We start from the raw sequence: 12,496 nt of genomic DNA on the forward strand, positions 1-12,496 counted from the left end.
GTCCCAAGACAAATGATATTTAACGTGTATTTTGGTTAAGGACAAAAAGCACACAAGTTGGATACAAATACCAGTCACTCAGCATTTAATAATCAAGAAATAAGTTAGCTTATTTATCAGGGATGCATATAGCCAGTGCAGTATAATCAGACTCCAGATGGCTAAATCCAATTATCCAAACTTCCAGAGAATTATTACAGTCAATTGTTATTGTCATCTCAAGAATCCATGATGTAGCTGTGTTATCTTTCTATTTAATAAAACAGGACTTCTCAGTTTTCTAATCTGGCTTAGAAGGAGCAATGTCTTTGACTAGCAGGATATTTCTGATCACTTGGGGAAAAAAAAAGGAACGTCCTTTTCCTTTTTCAAATATTCCTCTTCAGATGAAAAGTTAATTGCCTGAATTTGTGTTTTAAACTTTTCTATAGATTAGATTCATTTTATTGAAGTTAGCAGATAGATTTGCCAACATTCAAATTGTTTGCAATTAAGAGTGCAATGTTCATGAAGCTTACTTTGAGGCACTGTGCCACCTCTTCCATGTAGCTTTCTTTTTTTATAATTGATGTATTGTCAGCTACAATGTGTCAATTTCTGGTATATAGCACAATGTCCCAGTCAGGCGTATATTCATTTTCATATTCTTTTTCATTTAAAGTTATTATAAGATATTCAGTATGGTTCCCAGTGCTATACAGAAGAAATTTTTATTTTATATATAGTAGCTAACATTTGCAAATCTCAAACTCCCTAATTTATCCCTTCCTACCCCCTTTCTCCAGCGACCATAAGATTGTTTACTATGTCTGAGAGTCCGTTTCTGTTTTGTAGATAAGTTCATGGTGTCCTTTTTTTTCTTTTTTTTTTTTTTAGATTCCACATATGAGTGATATATGGTATTTTTCTTTCTCTTTCTGGCTTACTTCACTTAGAATGATGATCTCTGTGTCCATCCATGTTGCTGCAAATTGCGTTGTTTTATTCTTTTTTATGGCTGAGTAGTATTCAATTGTATAAATGTACCACAACTTCTTTATCCAGTCATCTGTCGATGGACAGTTAGGTTGCTTCCATGTCTTGGCTATTGTAACTATTGTAACTGCTATGAACATTGGGGTGCATGTATCTTTTTGAGTTAATGTTCTCTCTGGATTGCTGGGTCATATTGTAAGTCTACTGTAGCTTTTTGAGGAATATGTATACTGTTTTCCACAATGGCTGCACCAAACTACATTCCCACCAGCAGTGAGGAGGGTTCCCTTTTCTCCACACCCTGTCCAGCGTTTATTGTTTGTGGACTTTTGAATGAAGGCCATTCTGACTGGTGTGAGGTAATACCTCATTGTAGTTTTGATTTGCATTTCTCTGACAATGATATTGTGCATTTTTTCATGTGCCTATCGGCCATTTGTATGTCTTCACTGAAGAATTGCTTGTTTAGATCTTGTGCCCATTTTTGGATTGGGTTTTTTTTTGTTGTTGTTGTTAAGTTTTATGAGCTGTTTATATATTCTGGAAATTAAACCTTTGTCAATCTTATCTTTTGGAAATATATTCTCCCATTCTGTAGATTGTCGTTTTGTTTTGCTTCAGGTTTCCTTTGTTGTACAAAAGCTTGTAAGTTTAATTAGGTCCCATTTGTTTTTGCTTTTATTTCTATTGTCTGGGTAGACTGCCCTAGGAGAACATTCTCTTCCTTGTAGCTTTAATCTCTTTCTCTCTCTCTTTCTCTCCCCCACCCACCTCTTTCCCCATCCTTCCTTCCCTTCCTCCCTGTCTCTGGTTAAAATAGACAAAATACATAAATAAAATCAGCTAATATGGTAATACATCTACTTGATTTCCACACACAGTGCCATGCTTTCCATTTCAAGGTTAGCATTCAAGTGTTGCTATGGTTAGAATAGGTCAAAAAGATTTATAAATCATAGCTAGCCTTTCAGTAGATCCTTCTATGAAGCAAATAGAATCTCCTTGGCTTATCAGTCAATGATAGGCTTCTTTTCCCTAAACTGAAGCCATAAAGAAGATTAGCAGAGTAGAAATGAGATGTATGTAATTAATTCCCCAGATCTCTCTAGATTATATCACTAATTTTGATTAGGAGAACATCGTGACTAAAATGAAAAATACATAGAGTAGCTGAAATCATGAAGAAAAAAAGAAATTTTCCTAGTACAGAGATGTTCTAGATAAAACTAACAGTTTATAATGACAGTTTATGATTCAGATTTTTAAGGACCCTTATTTATAAAGGTATAATTTGTAAAAAGAAATTTCCCTTCAAGGTTGTTAAAATACTGTTTATGTATATGTATTTCTATTGTATATGAGCAAATACACACTTTCAGCTACTTCTATTCCAGATGAATATTGGGTCGGAACAGGATATTTATATTTCTTTGTGGTAATTACATAACTGTAGAAAGTGTCTTCTTTCCAACTGAAAAAGACAGAAATAATTTGGGAGCTAATTACCAATTATAATTTGGATCATTTAAATGTCTGCCATTTCCTTGTACCTGTCATCAACCTACTGTGTTTGATGAGAATCTTAGCAACGTCTATATTTTAGAGAAAAAAAAACAGCTCTGTCTTTCCATTAGTTTCTTGTAACTATCAAATAGAAAATGAGATCAATATTTAAAAAAAAAACTCTCAATTGGGTTATTTCCTATTGAACGATAGGTGGATTTTATTAGTAATCATAAGAATTTCTTTGTAGTTTGAACTTGTTCACAATTACTTTTGCTGTTAGAAATGAAACACAGCTGCATGTTGTAAAGGGTGTTAAATTTATTAGATATTGCCAAATGTTATAGTAACACATGATGTTCTAATGGAGAAAGGGAAGGCTTTCCAAAAGAGGCAGTGAGTGGTTATTGTCTGCTCCTTTGGGTCTGTCAACAAGATTAACAGGGTCAGATGTTCTCCAAACATATCATAATTAAAGGATGGCACCTAATGGTAAAAGCTACATTAAGGCAAAAAAATTTTTTTTTCTGTGGGAATTGAGAAAAGAGGATTCAGTATATTTAGAGTTATCTTCCTAATGCATTTTTCTACATTAGTGATTCTTAATGGGGTCATGGTGGTGGGGGTTGGCCATATCCGAATTTCATGGAGGATAGAGAGTGTTGTGTTGTTTGAAAAGATTTATTCAGTGTCATAATTTTATATGGAGAAAATGAGGAAAATATATCGTTTTCATAACTGTAGAAAATGGTTTGACAGAATCTTTTAGCAGAAGATTCATGGTTTGGGAAGAAAAGATGAAACTATATATGGTTTTGAGGATAATAAACCGCACGAAAGTGGGTAAGTTAGGGATGAAATCCATTCTGTCTCCACTCATTAAACCGTGAACCCTGACTCCTAGAACAGAAGCACTGCTGTACCTACAATAGGAGGGGGTCTTCAAATGCCTTTAGCGGTTAGACTGTTGATTTAAACATGGGAAGAGGCAGGTAGCACCTTTCATGAACTGTGACAATTGCTCCCTGACCAGAGACACTCAAATTATAGCTTGATTAAACATGGCACTGGATAAACATAAGGCATCTGTTGGCCAAATTTAGCCCAGTGGCTACTAGATTGTGTCTATCTTGTACAAACTCTAATCTTAAAATGATTTTCTTATAAAATGCATCCTCTTAATTAAGGCATTGCCAAAGGTCTCCAATAGCAAGAGGTTCTCTCTACCCATCAGTGATTTTCTAACAGGTCTAGGAATACACTTGTCTTGGAAAATCCCTTGTGTGTCATGACATTACTCCTGTAAATTCTTGGTCCCCAAAAATATGATAGAGAGAGGGACAGAGAGGGACAGAACATCGACATCATCTCTTAATCTGAATTATCATGGGACCATGCTCCTGAACTTTGTTCTCTATTGGTAGAGTTCTTAGATAATTCCCAACTCATTTCTGCAATGAGTGAGAAACTAGTAAGCAAATTAGACACAAACCCTCTTTATTGGTTACTAGAAAAGGAGATATTTTCTGTGAGGTGATGGCAACCTTATTTTCTTCAGTGACGCCTGAGTTATCACTGTTGTCTGCTCCACCTAGAATGTGTGGTAACTGGAACTCCGTGAAATGGGTATGGGCTATACCTTAAACTACGGCTCTAGGTATTACCTTTGATTGTACATTGGAAACTTAAGACTCATATCCCGTTGTTGGTATATGTGGGTGTGCACATGCAAAGTATGTGTGCGTTCACATACACGTATTTTCTCTCTCTAGCCTTGTTCTAGATCCTGTCTTTTAAAAAAATTATGTGTGTATATATATGTATAGTCAGTTTACAATGTTGTGTTAATTTCTGATGTACAGCATAGTGATTCAGTTACACATACATACATATATATATTCCTTTTCATATTCTTTTTAATTATAGGCTATTATAAGATACTGAATATAGTTCCCTGTGCTATACAGTGGGAGCTTGTTGTTTATCTGGTTTTGTGAAGGTTTCCCTTGTAGTTCCAGTTGTGCAAGATCTCCTGCCAGCGTTCAGTAGGTGTTCTGTGAGAACGGTTCCACATGTAGATGTGTTTTTGATGTATTCATGGGAGAGGGTGAGCTCCACGTCCTTCTGTTCCACCATCTTGAAGCCTCTCCCCTAGATCCTAAGTCTTTAGTTTCAACATCAATCTAACCTTTGGAACTATTGCTAAAATACTACTTCATGCTCTGCAACTTACAGGTCAGTACTATCTTGTCCTTAGGCTAAACTCTGAAATCTGGAAGTCCAACATGGATCTGTCATTGGAGGACTCTGTCAAACAGGGAGTTCAGAAATTTGCTTAGTAGAAAATCAGGGACAGCTGTACCTTTTTCACTAAAAAGTCATGTATTTGTACATGTGTATATTTGGAAATCAGGTAACAGTGTCATCTCCTGCATGGTAACACTTCAGATGCTTTACGTATCACACCTGTATATGGAAACAACACAGACCTTGTCATTAATGTTTTTGTGAAAGCTGATAGCTCTTGGTGGAAGGTTACCCAGTGGGCTAGGTACAGAACTTGGGGTATCAGAAGTGCTGCTTAATTTTCTGTACACTGAATGCAGACATAAATCCTCTTGCATATGTCTCCTTGGAAAGTTGATCTCTGCTAAGAAAAATATGGTTGATAGCGACCATTAGATTCTGTGAGGTCAGCAAGACTTTGAGAAATTAGGAGTTAAAGACTTTGTAAACGGGAAAGAATGAAAATAATACTAGAATAGTGTAAATGTTGAGATACGTATATATTATAGAAGAATTAAAGCTGATCAGTCAGTTGGTACAAGATGAAATGTTCCATTTTGGTATTCATTCACTGTATAATCAGTCTTCAGCTTTGGAAGATAATTTTCCAATATTTATTTTTCATAAAATAATGATTATCAAATAAATAATTGGTTTTACCTTGGCATTTATCTAACAGCAGGGTACAGGTAATCTTGTGACATTTTATTTTGTTATCATTATCTCTGAGAAAATAACGACCAGCTTTTAAAAATTTTTCATAATTGGTTAGAACAGTCTATTGAACCGCTAACTATATTAGGTGATCTGTAATTTGTACCAGAAACAAACCTAAATTATACCACTACAAACCTGGTATTTTTATGGATACCTTAGAAATACTGAAGCTTTTACTGAGTAACCAGTGAATTCCTAGAGGTTATAATAAATTTGAAATGAACATTTAGAAATGACATCCTTCATTTGGCTGGGATTTCATATAGCCTTTCCCTACAGTGTCTTACTAGGTAGGTGTCTGTTTCATTGAAAGATCAGCCTATTGCGTATCTGTGGAATTAAGTATCAAGGAACGATGCTGGAGCAGACATTAATGGTTCTTTACCAAATGGCCCTTCACCATTGTCTACCATGTCCCCATTCTTTTTTTTGTTGGCACAGCCTTTAACCCTAAGGTGTTGAGAATGCCTGTTACTCACTTTCCTAGCTTTCCCAGAAACTAGGAGATACTTATTCAAGCAATCCAGTCATAGCCAAGAACATCAAAGGGGAAGTCTGTGGGGCACTTTTATTTTCATAAAATGTTTCACATTTTATTATCTTACCAAGGAATTGAATGACCACCAGATTTGATAGTGTCTGCCTAAGGCATCCTGAGGTGTAGTTGCTGTGTTTGAGTGGGACACTGTCAACATGCTGTGAGTGGTAGAGCAGATAGATGAAAATCATCTGAGCTCTGTGTTCATCACCGAGCTGCTGAAGCAACCTGGAAATTCTGTCTCTGGCCTTCTTGACAAGTGTGGTATACATGCTCTGATCATTTAACTCACTCACTCCTATCAGGTGGTCTGTTACCTGTACCCCAAAGCAAACTGAATTCTACAAACACAAACCTGATATTTCAATGACAACCTTACAAACACTGAAGCTTTCACTCGGTGAGTATCTGCTGAATTCTCAGAGGTTGTGATAAAATTGAAATGAACATTTATTTCCAAATTAAATATGATCCTTGCACTCTGGCCATATGACCTTAAGGAAGTCATTTAACTTCTCTGGGCTTTGGATTCAGAAAGTATCTCCCAGGTTATTGAAAAAATATCTAACTTGGTGCTGGAGATAAATAATATGCTTACTAATTTTTTTGTTTAATCTAAACCTCAATTTGTATGTCCCAGCTCAGCCATTTGGGATCTGAACGATATAAAGAAAAAACAATCATATAAAGTCATTAGATTCAGGTAGTCCTTGACCTCTTATCATTTGGTTATGTGATGAGGATCTCTCAACCAATAAGTATCTCATGGACCTCATGAGTAAAATGTGGATAATAATATCTACCTTTCAGGTATGGTCTGCATATTAAAAAGTAGATAGCATAATAGATCATCTACCTAAGTGCCTGCCACATAGTAAATACTAAAATGTGAACAAATAATAATACTATTGACATAAAATAGTATAATGTGTGGCACAAATTATACTGCAGATATGCCTTTAGATTGCTTCAAGTTTATCCTAGAAGTGTCTAGAAAGTGTTATTTGTTCTCTACAAAAATCATCCTTCTCTTCATTCAGACAGGTTAATAACAGTAATAATCACTCTCACTGTTATCAGCCATTGATTAAAATGAAAGCAAAGTTTGGGTATTATCTTTCATCCCTCTTTTGTAGATGAACTCTGCTGTAGATCTTACTATTTTTCACCCACACACGGGTGGAAAAGCAAATAAATAATTTATAACTGGGAAAATGTCTTCTGTTTCACCTTCATGTTTTAAGCTAATATCCACAGCAAGCACAGACTAGAAATTTAGTATTGTCCTGAATATTACCATTGATTGCTTATTGAACCCTTGTCTAAACATCTATTTAGTTCTCATAAGGCACCCAAAGATTTATCTGTTTGAACCAACCCCCATTAGAAATTTACATAATAATTTAGCTGCACAAATGTTTCTGAAGGGAAATATATGTAGTATGACCATAGTATTATGCAAATTTTGTTTTTACAGCCATTTAGTTTTGCCATAATACCTTATGCCATTTCACAAGCAGTGCATTGAGCCATGTCAGTGCTGATGACAGCAGACAGGAGCCGGACTCCAGATCCTGCAGCTTCAGCCTTAATGTATGGTTGCCTTAGGGGCATTCTACCTATTAATTTAACATTCTAAAACTAATTATGTATGTCAGGGTGACCTCTCTCTAATCTACATTCATCACAGAGTCCGAGCCGTCTGTCTCTGTTGTTCCCATCATAAAATAGCTGTTGATAGACTTATATAATTGACTGTGTCAGAAGTGAACTCACCCCACATTGCTACATGCAAATGGTGTATGGTCTCAGTAGAATAAAGATAAGCAAAAAAATAATCCAACTATCTTCAGTAATTAACTTTGGAGGTTTCATAACAACAGTAGGAAATATATTTCCCGTTGGCTTAAAAATGAAATTAGGGAGTACACGAGAGTAACATCTATAGTAATTAAAAAAGTTTTCTAGAAGAAAAGTTGGATAAAAGAAATGCACCTTCAGTTTCTTTGTGTAATATTTATTTACAGCACTTCCTGCTCCTTGGGCTAGCATACTTACAGAGATCAATTTTTAAAAATACTTGTATGTACTTTAGTAGGGGAAAATTCACAATTATCCACACAGTTTTGAGTGTCCATTTGTTGTGTAAACGTCGAAATTTGCAATAGGTGCTTCTCTTTCTAAACTATCTACTGTATCTGCTTATTTATCCAGGTGGTATCATAGAAAAAAACTTCTTTAAAGATTAATTTGTTGGTTTTATTAAATCTATTTTGGAGATAATTTCCCTTTTGTTTGAAAAGATTCTCCTGATAAAAGGAACACTTTTGCAGAGGCTACCAACCATAAATATTGATTAAATGGCATTGCATGCTGAGTATTACACCAGTTTTGGAAAAGAGTCTCAAATGAGAGAAAAAGCAATCTGTGCCTATTTGTAGTGAGTAACCCAGACTGGTTTCCAGAGACAGTGGGAGAAGTTCCAGTCACATTCTCCCTGGAGTTCTCTTCTGTTCTTCCTGAGAAAATTTATTTAGAACTTACTACCTTTCCACCTTTATGGAAGGTCCAGAAGGAAACAACTGAAACAAGACCCTTGTTCTCAACGATGCCACCAGGGAGCTGGTACAGGGTAGCAGTTAGGAGTTGACACTCTGGGGTCAAACTGCTACGTTTGACTCTGGCCTTGGCATTCCACAGTTGTCTGACTTCAGGCTAGCTGCTTAAAATATCATGCTTAAATTTTTTTCATCTGTAAATTGAGACTACATAGACACTGAGTTGTTGTAAGAGGTGCATGTAGCAAGAATAAATACAGGTCACATAGCTCACAAGAAGCAGTCAGTGAGCTTTTGCTGTTACTGCCTTTGGTGTGAGATGTGGAGATACCCTGAGAACAATACAGAGCATTATATAATTAAGTTATGTGGCATGATTAGAAAAAAATCAGACAATAGATTTCAGAAAGTAAGATCAGAGAGAGTCGATTTGACTCTGACTTCCCACTGGTAGGAACATAGGCAAGTTCCTTAAACTTTCTGGGGCTTATCTTATAACTAAAATCTGCACAATTATAGTACCTATCTTACAGGTCTATATAAGAATGAAATAATGTGTATATCAAGCTCTTGACATAGTGTTTGGCATTCAGTAAAACTTGTTACATTTTTGGTTTGGTTTTGCTAATAAGTTAAGTAATACTAACACTGGACAACAAGTGAGGTTAGTGAGGAAGGAGAGAGGTAAAAATATGGCTTCATGGATGGTGTATTAGCTTCCTAAAGCTGTTGAAACAAAGTACCACACATAGATAGCTTAGAACAGAAGTTTATTGTCCCACAGTTATGGAGACCAGAACTCTGAAGTCAAGGTGTTGGTAGGGCCTTGCTCCCTCTGGAGGTGCTGGAGAAGGAGCGGTTCTAGGTCTCTTTTTCAGCTTCTGGTAGTTCCTTAGCCTGTGGCAGCATGACTCCAGTCTTTCCATGATGTTGTCTCTGTGCGAGTTCTTTTCATAAGAACATCAGTCATATTAGATGAGGGGGCCACTTTTGTATGACCTCATCTCAACTAATCCTGTCTGCGATGACCCTATTTTCAAAGTCATGCCCTAAGGGATTTGAGAGTGGGATTTAACATCCAAGTTTGGGGGTTATAGATGGATGGTAAGAGACTCCTGGAAAGTTATAAATGGGGAAAGAAGAGAATAATATTCTAGATCAGAGAGGGCCATCAGCAAAAGGACGGGGTAAGTTAACAGGGCATGAGAGGCAGGTTAGGAGGTAAAAGGACTGCATTCCAAGTGATGGAATGTAAGGAAGAGGAGACTGTGTTAGGCCAGATCCAGGGTCATGCGAGATACAATGACAAGTATAGTTAAGTCGGCAGTTCTTCAGCGTAGACTCTGGTTATACCAATGCAACCATGGAGAAATCAGCCCTAAACCATTTCAGGAAATGTGAAGGTCCAGTTGAGGCATTTTGATGCAATATTTAGGTATAAAAGTCTGAAACTAAATGGTAGGTTCATTGCCCAGGTGTATACATTCAGCATGAAGAAACTATTACTAACTATAGACAGAAAAGGTAATGATGACTTGAAATTAGAACAGAGAAGCTGTGTAAGTGCTGATTCCATATTAGAATATCAAATACTCTTTTCATCCCAGAAGAGTATAAAAAGAAGGGTATTAGGTTGGAAGAGAGGGTGACTAGCTCTGCTTCCTCTTGACTACTATTCCTTCATGTGTCAAATAAAATATTAATATTTACTCCCAGAAAAGGTTGTTGTAAAAATTAAATTATTTTATTTCAGGCAGAGCTCTGACATTATAAAGATACTAAACAAAGTTAGCCATTATTTTTATACTTACTATCTTCTTTGATTTTTCTTAAATAAGGAAGTGAATTGCAAAATAATTGGCAGTAACCTCTTACCATTTCCCACACAATTATCTCTTTAATTTTCCTCTTTCCTACTTACATTTCTACATTGTGTTCTCTTAAATGTTCCTTCCTTTTCAATACTTTGGCTTTTTCCTCTTGTCTCTTATCTTTTATAGGCCTTAGCATATATGGTTTTAACCCATTAATCTATATACTCCATAGATTTTTCTTCCCACAGCTGATGTTTGTGTTTAAAATTGCATATTGGGTTTTCTTCTCTCCTTTTTAAATTTCTTCACTCTTCATGTTTTTAGAGAATGTTCAGAGTCACCTGCTAAGCACTAATTTCTATAGCAGGAGACCTAGTATCGCCCCCCACCCCTGACATTTATGAGTTCAGATTTGACAAGGACATGGTTATATGGACAAATCACAATTCATTGTGATCAAAGCTCAAGGAGATAAACACACAGACACCTGTCAGTGGAATTGGCAACACTTAAGGCAGGTGACAGTGCACTACATTCTGAAGACCTGAGGAGGAGCTTTCTAGGAAGAGGGCTTGGATGCTTTCAGCTTTTAAAATTATTCTCTTGGCTCTCATTCACTGTAATATATTTTGGAGGCCTACTTGCTTCTGTAACTAAAACACTGCAAAGTTTTCCTGGGTCTGAGATCCTTCCTAGCAGATATTTGGCTGCCATCCCCAAACTACGTTATTACAAGCCGCACTTCCCTTGTGGATCATCTGTCTTCCTGCATCCAGTACGGCTCTCCCTGACACTCGTTTGCGTGTCTCAGGTGCCCTCAAATCTGTGTTTATAACTTTCTCTGTTATTTCTGTTCAAGACAATATCCTTCTGGGCAGTTAAAATGGCAGTTTATACCAACGGAAAGACATAATTTTCTACAAGGAATCATCACACTTTTAGTGGTAACTAAAATTTAAAATGTTTACTGCCTGTGGTAGATGAGACAGTTAAGTTGGCTTATTTTCACAGAAGATGTGATATGGAAGGAGGGAGCTGAGGTGTGCGTTAGAAAACTAAGGCAGCCCACACCATAAAATGATGTATAACTGAGTTGGAGAGGTAATAACAATAACCAAGAAGGATGTCTGATGGTAGACCATAATTTTGTCCCCTCTTATTTACCTATTTTGATATGATAGAGAGTACACAGTCATGTCTAAAATGTATTCCATGTTTGCGGTACAGTCAAGATGTTCTTGAATGGGTACAAGGTTTTAAAATTCAAAACGTATAAAAGTTTATATATAGTGAAAATTCTCCCTTTCCTCTCAGCCCATAGTTGCCACATTTACTTTTCCATGGAAACCACGGTAGCAATTTCATGTGTACTTTCCTAGAGACAATATATGTGTATGAACATATACCTAATTCCTCTTCACTTTATTCCTATGCAAGTACTAGTCCACATGCACGTGACATGTTTTGCACACACTGCTTTCTTTTCTTTTTGTGTAGTGATATGTCCTTAAGTTTATTTCATATCAACATAGTGCTTTCTTATTTTTATGACTGCATAGTATTCCACTGTATATGAATTTATATTGAATTAATCCACTGCAAGTGGATATGTATACTGACCTAAAATATTTCACTGTAAGTAGACATGTATACTGGTTTAAAATATTTTCATATTAAAAACAGTGCTATGTAGCAGTGAGCACATGCAGCACACAGTGCTAGGCATCTTCACTTCTAACACCCTTCTCCAATAAAAAGAACTAGGATTCCCTAGAGACATAGCTGATTCTAGAGCTCAGACAAGGAATATATAAAATAAGCCTAAAGCATCTTGTAATGTCCCCAAAGTAAGAAAGTGCTCAAAACCCAAAATGATTAGAGTCTTACAGGAGTCAACCTGAAATCTCTCTCAATTGCTAAAGCTGGGACAGTCTGAGCAACAAAATACAATACAATAGTATTGGATCATAAAGCATAAAATATGCTTTATATGCAAAGTGTACAAGGTATACAAAGCATGAAATAAATCTCTCTGAACCCATACAAACATAAATAACAGACTGAATAAACGGAGGATGGAGGCAAATCTCTTGCAGAGAAGGAAC

Source organism: Camelus bactrianus, chromosome 22 (genome assembly GCF_048773025.1).
Source record: "Camelus bactrianus isolate YW-2024 breed Bactrian camel chromosome 22, ASM4877302v1, whole genome shotgun sequence".
NCBI lineage: Eukaryota > Metazoa > Chordata > Mammalia > Artiodactyla > Camelidae > Camelus > Camelus bactrianus.